The sequence below is a fragment of the Melospiza georgiana genome, unplaced genomic scaffold, assembly GCF_028018845.1.
Source record: "Melospiza georgiana isolate bMelGeo1 unplaced genomic scaffold, bMelGeo1.pri scaffold_29, whole genome shotgun sequence".
Lineage (NCBI taxonomy): Eukaryota > Metazoa > Chordata > Aves > Passeriformes > Passerellidae > Melospiza > Melospiza georgiana.
Window position 1 is genome coordinate 5,609,948 of NW_026652215.1, and position 8,144 is coordinate 5,618,091.

The window sequence follows — 8,144 nt, forward strand, 5'->3', positions numbered from 1 at the left end:
TGGCTGGTAACAAAACCAAAACAAAACTTTGCTCTTCAGAGCCAGTCTTGAAGGCACAGAAAAAAATATCCAGCATAAAGAGAACACATGAATGGGGATACAAGCATCATAACGTCACCCTAGGACAGCAAAGTTATTCCAAACTGCCACCCAGCAGCCCCTCCTCACCAATGCCGTCTGCTGGGGCTGTGCCAGCTTCAGGAGATGCCTCCAGGGCCTGCATGACCTTTGTGAAAAATGCATATTGTATGACTGGCTTTTCACAAATATTAAAATGAATATTATATGTGTTGTGTCAGAAAGTTGTGTTGTACCAATTTTCTTAAGTAGTGCGTTAAATCTAGTTTTAGGTTATACCATAATGTTAAAATAGAAACTATGCAATGTAAGATACTTTTATAATTAGAGTATTAATAATTTGGACAATATGGATAAGGACAATAGGAGATAATAGAAACAAAGAGTTATGGACGTCTGGATAACTTCTTCTGGGCAGCATAAGCCTGAAAAAGGACACACTTTACAGAGGATTAACCCTTAAAAACAATAGCCTGTTTTTGATGTCCTGTGGCGGCTATCTCGCTGCAAGTCCTTTCTTTAAAAAAAGTATCTCTAGTTTCGATTTTAACATTATGTTAGACCCTAAAACTAGATTTAACACACTACTTAAGAAAATTATTTTATACAGTTATACAGCATAACTTTCTGACACAACACATGTAATACATGTAATATTCATTTTAATATTTGCGAAAAGGCAATCATAAAACGCGCATTTTTCCCACAGCAGGACTGGGCTCCCCCAGTTATTCCCTGTGCAGGCGGGACCCCCCTTCCCCTCAGAGCTCTCCCGCGCTGAGGGGCCGCTGCCGCTTCCCGCCCTTCGCGCCCGCCCTCAGCGGCCGCCGGGCGCTGGGGCCGCCCCGCCCGCTCTTTTATCGGAGCCATGGAGAAGGAAAACCACTTTCAATTGTTCATGCCGCCGCACCTGAGTGCTGGGCAGGTGTCTGCGGGCAGATCCCAGGTGAGTGCTCTGCCGCGGGGCCGCTGAGGGCGGCCCATACCACACCCTCCCCCCCGGCCGCCCCCTCGGGCTGTGCTGCTCTGGAGGCCGCGGCTGAGGAGGGGACGGGGGGAAAGGGCAGGGGCCCTTCCCCGGGGACACGGGGACAGTGCTGGGCCCGGGGAGTGCCCCGGCAGAGCCCCGGGCTGGAGCACACACACACCTGCCCCTTGCATGGCCCAGCCCCGGGCTGGAGCACACACACACACCTGCCCCTTGTCCCGGCACAGCCCCGAGCTGGAGCACACACACACCTGCCCCTTCTCCCGAGCTGGAGCACACACACACCTGCCCCTTGTCCCGAGCTGGAGCACACACACACCTGCCCCTTGCATGGGCACAGCCCCGGGCTGGAGCACACACTGTTGCCTTTTGGATCAAGGCAGGCGACCTGGTTCTGAGGTACAGCTCGACAGCCCTCTCTCTAGGGCCGTTCGGGCCAATGACATACGCAGACACCAATGTGGTGGATGGTCAAAGGCCTTTATTACTTCTTCTCATGGGGTCTTATAGTCTTAGGGGTCTCTACGTCAAAAAGGGGTTTGTCCTTCTTACCTATGGTTAGTAGGGGATGGAAAAGTACTGGGTAAGGGATGGAAAGTTACTGGCTTCAGTGGGGCAACATTCCTATTGTTAGTGGGACCACATTCCTATGTTAATTTCTTATCTACGAGTACCTGAGGGTCTTATCTATGGGGAACCGAAGGTCCTAGCTTCCCGTGACATCGCGAAATCTTCCGCAGCGCCTCTTCCCTAGCTACCACATCTCCCCCTCCCTTTTCACAAATGAATGAGGTAGTCGTGTACATGGATACTGAATTGAGGTATAAAGTTGTGACTTGACAAGGGAAAGGGATTTTGGGAAACCTGAGTAAGCTTTTGCCAGACAAGTTTTGAAAATCTTGTGACTGGCAGTGTTCTTTGGTTGAATTCCCTGGTTGAATTCACAGCATTTGTCGTCGCCCTATGAACAGGATGTTGGTCCGTTCCAGGCGGCTCTGAACGAATGAGACCAGCTTGTTCAGCAGGCATGGTCCGAAGGTGACTGTTAGAAACAGCATCGCCAATGGACCTATCAGGGCAGAAATCAGAGTGGTTAGCCAAGGTGATTGATTGAACCAGGACTCGTACCAGCTCTGTTGGGCCTCCCTGTCTTTCTGCCTCTGGGCCGGTCGGTTCCGGAGTTCTGCCATGGAGTCTCTCACGACTCCCGTGTGGTCTGCATAGAAACAGCACTCTTCTTTCAAGGCGGCACACAGGCCCCCTTGCTGCATGAACAGGAGGTCCAGGCCTCGCCTGTTCTGCAAGACCACTTCTGAGAGTGAGGAGACTGACTTCTCTAGATAGGAGATGGATTTCTCAATCCTCTGCAGGTCTTCGTCAATCGTTGCCTGCAGTTGTGACAGTCCTTGGTGCTGTGTCGCTAGGGCTGAGACACCCGTGGCCGTTACTGCTGCTCCCAGGCCGAGCAGCATTGCAATAGTTATACCTGTCATTATTTCTCTTTTGTGGATCCGGCTGGGTCCCTCAAGAAGATGGTACATCTCTTCGTCTGAGTGGTACAAGACCCTAGGAACAATCAGAACTTGGACACAGAAGTCGTTAGAATCATTGAATTTGGGAAGGAACACACAAGGACTCACTCCGGATCGCTGGCAAACCCACATCCCCGATGCGGATGGGATTGCCCACTTATTGTTTTTCCTGTTCAGCCTGCCAATTTTGGTGCAGATGTTACCTCCCCGCTTAGCTAGGGTTGAATTGCCAAAGCATCTGCCTCGGCCTGTGACTTGACTCAGGGTGATTCCTTTGCGAGGGGTGTCCCATCTGCACTGGTGAGGGGCGTCGGCTGTGGAATAACTGAAGGGAGTGTCTAAAGCGACTCCCTCGTAAAAGGGGGGTTCGACATCGTAACAAAGCCAGCAGGATTCGGTTAGGTTAGGGTTGGATTCGTTCAGGGATACAAAGGTAGCCTCTAACATACGAAGGATTGGGTCTGCGTCTGACCCGGTTAAGCGACTCATCTGGAAGGTTTCCGCTTGACCGGTCGGGACATTGCTGACTCCTGTGGGTAAGGTTTTGGGGTAGGTTATGTTTCTTCCTTTCGGCACGCTTTTAATCGCTTTGTTGGGTCCGACTGCTCGGGGTGCTGACGGCTGGAGCCTGATAATTTGCACGTTCACCCTCTCTTTTGACCCTTGAAGGACCACTGTCCACGTTCTGCCTGTGGCCCAGCTAGGGTGGTCTGGCTGCAGGACCGTCATGTTGTAATCAGTGCATGCCCGAAAGTTAGGGATTTTAATTTGGTTTCGATGGGGGTTTTCGCGAAAGAAGAAGGGTATTTTGCAGCCGATGGGTGCCCAGGTGAACTGTAAGAATTTGTCTGGCTCTTGTGGATCCCACCCAGGCCCCGACGGTCTGGCATCTGTAACTATGGTTTCGCAGCCCCAGTGCCCACAATATCCCCACCCTGGGTGATTGCAGTAGCTTTTCCCAGGGTTTGAAGCTGGGCACCAGTAGGATAGGTACGAGTGTTTGGCGTGTAGGGAATAGGGGTTTGCCCTTGGCTGTCCTGGAAACAGGTCGGTGATGCGGAGCACGAAGGATGGAGTGTTCGGTGTGGTGATTTCTCTGAGTGCTTTGCCACTACCAAGGTGTCGCATGACCCACCTGAAGGGCTGATGGGGGTAGTGGTCTGGGCTGGCTTGCCCTCTGGTGACAAGCCCCAACAGCAAAATCACACAGAAACACCCTTGGTGCTTGGGTCTCACCCGTGCAGGTCTCTCGGGTGCTGCCTGACGGCTTGGTGGTCTGTCACTTTCGTCTGGAACCGGGATGTACGCGTCACGAGGACGTCCCACGAGCAGGTCCTGTAAACAAAGACTCGCAATTCTTGTCAGTCTCATTCTGCTCGCTATGAAGGTCCGGTTTAATCGACTTAAGTGGACACCACCTGATTTTGCCGTCCTTTTTGACAGCTGCGTACCCTCTCCCCGTGAGCATCAGCCTCCAACCCCGTTCCCACTCGCCTAGTTCGTTTCTGATTACCACCTGTGGGCCCTCTTCTAGCACTCGAGTGGCCCAGTGTTTTTGGACGGGACTGTTTGTTTCATCTCCCCTAGGGAATTGATTCAGTGCCAGCAAAGCAGTTGCCAGCATACGTGCCTGATCTCCTGGGGGAATGGCATTGGCAAAGCCCTCTGCTTTTGCCAATACTTCTATCTTGGTTTTCAGGGTCTGGTTTGCTCTCTCAACTATGGCCTGCCTGGTACTGTTATATGGGATGCCTTGCACTAACGTGATGCCCCATTTTGCAGCGAATTCCTGTACTTGTTTAGAGATGAAATTGGAGCCATTGTCCGTTTTGATCTGCTTGGGGATACCAAGCCAGGCCATGGCTATCAGCCAGTGCTGAATTGTGTTTTTGGAGTTGGTTTTGGGGTGCTGTGTGGCTATGATCGTTCTGCTATAAGTGTCTACTGTCACTGCAAGCCATGCTCGGGGCTTCATCAGTTCGCACCAGGTGAAGTCTGACTGCCAGATTTCTGAGGGCTTGAGACCTCTCGGGTTGACTCCGTAGGTCCAAAGGGGTGACTTCTGGCAGTAAGGGCAAGTGGCTACCACATGTTTCGCGTCCGCTGTCGGGATTCCGCATCTCTTCGCCAGTGCTTTGACTCCGATGTGGAGCGACTCGTGCAGTTGACGAGCTCTTTGCAGGGTCCAAACGCCTTTCGCTGCGGCGTCCGCTTTATCGTTGCCGGTCTGGAAGTAGCCTTTGACTGGGTACTCTGATATTGTGGCTGACTCCGAGGTCGGCTGCTTGCGAAACGGAAGGTGGATGCTTGTCGGCTCTGTCCCTAGGTGTTTCAAGGCGAGTCTCCTGCCTTTCATGATGAGACTGGCGATGCATTCGATTCCCGGGGAAAATGCACGAGCGGGTCTTCCGAGGACCACCCATTGGATTGGTCGGGCTTTTTCAGCAAGTCCTTGGGCCAGTGCTCCCACTCCCCCCTTCGGTGTAAAGTGGACGTACAGGTCCAGTGGCATGGCTGGGTTCCACCTGGCAAGCGTGCCAGTGGACATCTGGTTTTCGATGAAGTCGAGGGAGCTCGTTGCTTGTGGTGTCAGCTCCTTGGGATCCCAGGGGTTCTTCCCTTTCAGGAGTTCGTACAGAGGGTCCATGACCTCGGGAGGAATCAGGACAACGTTGCGAAGCCACTGCAGCGATCCCACCAGGCGTTGCACGTCGTGGAGCGTCTTGACGTCTCGGTTGACCTTCATCTCGGGGGGTGTCACGTAGGAGCTTGTGATTCCTACTCCCAGGAAGGTCACGCAGGGTCCTCTCTTGATCTTTGCGCTCGCGATCTCGAAGCCGTTGGCCTGAAGGGTCTCTGTGATTGTGGTCACCAGGTCATCTACTTGGCTTGTTGATGGTGCTGCAACTAGGATGTCGTCCATGTACTGGATGATGGTTGCGGTGGGATTGGAGTGTCGGACCGGCGTCAGTGCTTTGTCCACGGTGATCTGGCATATGGTCGGGCTGTCGACTAGGCCTTGTGGAAGCACTCTCCATTGGAAGCGAACGTTGGGTCGCTCGCCGTTCCGAAACGCCACGGAAAAGGCAAATCGTTCTCTGTCCTCAGGGTGCAGGGGTATTGAAAAGAAGCAGTCCTTGATGTCCAGTACTGCGCACGGCTGCCCTTCGGGGATGGCTGAATTCGCGGGTAGCAGTGTCTGGACTGGACCCAGGGGTCGGATTGTCTTGTTCACCTCTCTCAGGTCGTGGACGAGACGATAGCCTTGTCCGGACCTCTTGGGGATCACGAATACAGGGGTGTTCCATGGGCTGGTGGAGGGTTCTATGTGACCCTTTTGCAGTTCGCGGTCGACCAGTTCCAGCAAGGCTGCCATTCGAGGCTCTGTCAGGGGCCACTGCTCAACCCATACAGGGTCTGATGATTTCCAAGTCAATTTGATTGGCAGCAGGGGGTGCACGGCAGTGGCCTTCAGGATAGGTTTGTAATCCGAAATCCGAGCATGGAAAGGACGTCCCGTTTCCCCGGGGCCGGGATGCTTGGAGTGAGGGTGCTGGCAGGGAAAGCTGTGCCGGCTGGGGACAGCTCGCTGAGTTGCTGCCCTTCCTCGGAAGCCTGGGCTAACGCGGTCGTCCTGCCATTCCTGCTTAAATACAGTCCGCCCCGCCCCATCAAAAAGCATGCGGCTTATTTGCATAGTATCAAAAGTGAGCAGATCGTTATTGCTAGAAAGGTCATCCTCGAGAGTGGGTACTACAGCTGAGTTGATCCCTATTTCTGAAATCGCTTTGGCTTCTTTTGGGTTAACCGGAGTATATGCCCTTTGTTGGTTCCCCCGCGCTCCGGCAACCCCCCCCCGGGAAAGTGTGCATGGAGGCTGCCGGTGCCCGGTCCCCACAGGCTGCTTTTATTTTTCCCCAATCGCTGAGTTTGTGTTGCAATTGTTTCTCGATATTGTTTAAATCTTTATTCGGTTTCGCTCGAAACCGCATTAATTCTACTCTCTCGGTTTCCGAGTCCCAGTCGGACTCGGTCGGCTCTTCCAAGCTGTCTGAGCAGCTGTTACTTGACTCTGAGCCGGAAGCTGACTGCCGGTACACTTCCGGCGCTCCGTGCCGTTTTGTGCGGCTTCGACCTCGCTCCTCCCTTCGGGGGTGGTGCTGCTCCCTCCCCCTGGGGTCCCCCCGCCTCCTGCCGGGGGAGGTCCTTACCCCATAAGGACCTAATTTGAATAAAGCGCTCTGATTGGTCTTCCGCTCCTCCGCGGGGGCCGCCCCGTCTCCCCGCTCGCCCGCGCATGCGTTGTTAAGCAGGCTGACTCCGTTTCCGCCCCCCGCCTCCTCCCTTCCGCCCTCGCCATGTGGTTCGGCGCCATTTTTAAACGCACATGGCGGGGGCGAGTTTTTACCGATCCCAGCGGGGTCCGACAATCCGGCCTCGTTCCGCGCCTCCTCCGCGAGTCCCTGCCAGAAGCATCGCGCGCGCTGCTCTGCTTCTTGCGCCGGACCGGCGGCCGGCGGGGAAGAGACGGATAGAGAAACCGCGGCTTTTTCGGACGGTTCCGCGGGGGGGCTAGGACCCGGCGGGCTCCGCGGGAAGGTCGGGGGGTCCCCTGGGGGTTCCGGGGGGTCTCCTGGGGGCTCTGGGGGGTCTGGGCTCGGGCTCGGGAAGGGGTGGAACGCGCCCGGCCCCCGAGTATTCCCGCCTTCAATCCGATTGCTCTCAGAGGCGGTTTGCGTCGCGGCCCCCACCCCCGGCTTTGGTGTAGCTAATAAACGTATACGCACGGCTTCCCGCGTCTCCTGTTCTTCTAACGTCTTGCGTAGGGCCTTTTCTACTTTCCTCCACGCTTTCAGGTTTTTACCACTGCCTGCGGACTTTGAGTCCTCTGCTGAGGCGGCAGTGCACTTCTCCCGCGCTTCCCAATATAATATATTTACCGGACGTTCGATCGTCCCCAGCTCTAGGAGCCTTGCAATAGCAAGAGTAGAGTTCCTGAGCTCACCTCTAATTCCCCATTGCTCATGAGCCTGACTTACGACCTTCGCTGTGGATTCCATGGTCCAAGCTGGTCCGGGAGGCGTCCCCCCCCGCTGCGATCAGTCCTGCTGTCGCAGCCGCCGTCCTCTTTCCAGGAGTGTTCCCCGTTCCCCGGGCGCAAGCCGCTGTCCCGGGTTCCGGCACCAAATGTTGCCTTTTGGATCAAGGCAGGCGACCTGGTTCTGAGGTACAGCTCGACAGCCCTCTCTCTAGGGCCGTTCGGGCCAATGACATACGCAGACACCAATGTGGTGGACGGTCAAAGGCCTTTATTACTTCTTCTCATGGGGTCTTATAGTCTTAGGGGTCTCTACGTCAAAAAGGGGTTTGTCCTTCTTACCTATGGTTAGTAGGGGATGGAAAAGTACTGGGTAAGGGATGGAAAGTTACTGGCTTCAGTGGGGCAACATTCCTATTGTTAGTGGGACCACATTCCTATGTTAATTTCTTATCTACGAGTACCTGAGGGTCTTATCTATGGGGAACCGAAGGTCCTAGCTTCCCGT

At 54.4% G+C, this 8,144-nt stretch overlaps 1 protein-coding gene across 1 annotated transcript in view; it reads right to left on the reverse strand.

The window, feature by feature from the left end:
- Positions 1 to 8,144, reverse strand: part of LOC131096399 (zinc finger protein 345-like) — a 356,657-nt gene that overhangs the window by 168,808 nt on the left and 179,705 nt on the right. The window lies entirely within an intron of this gene.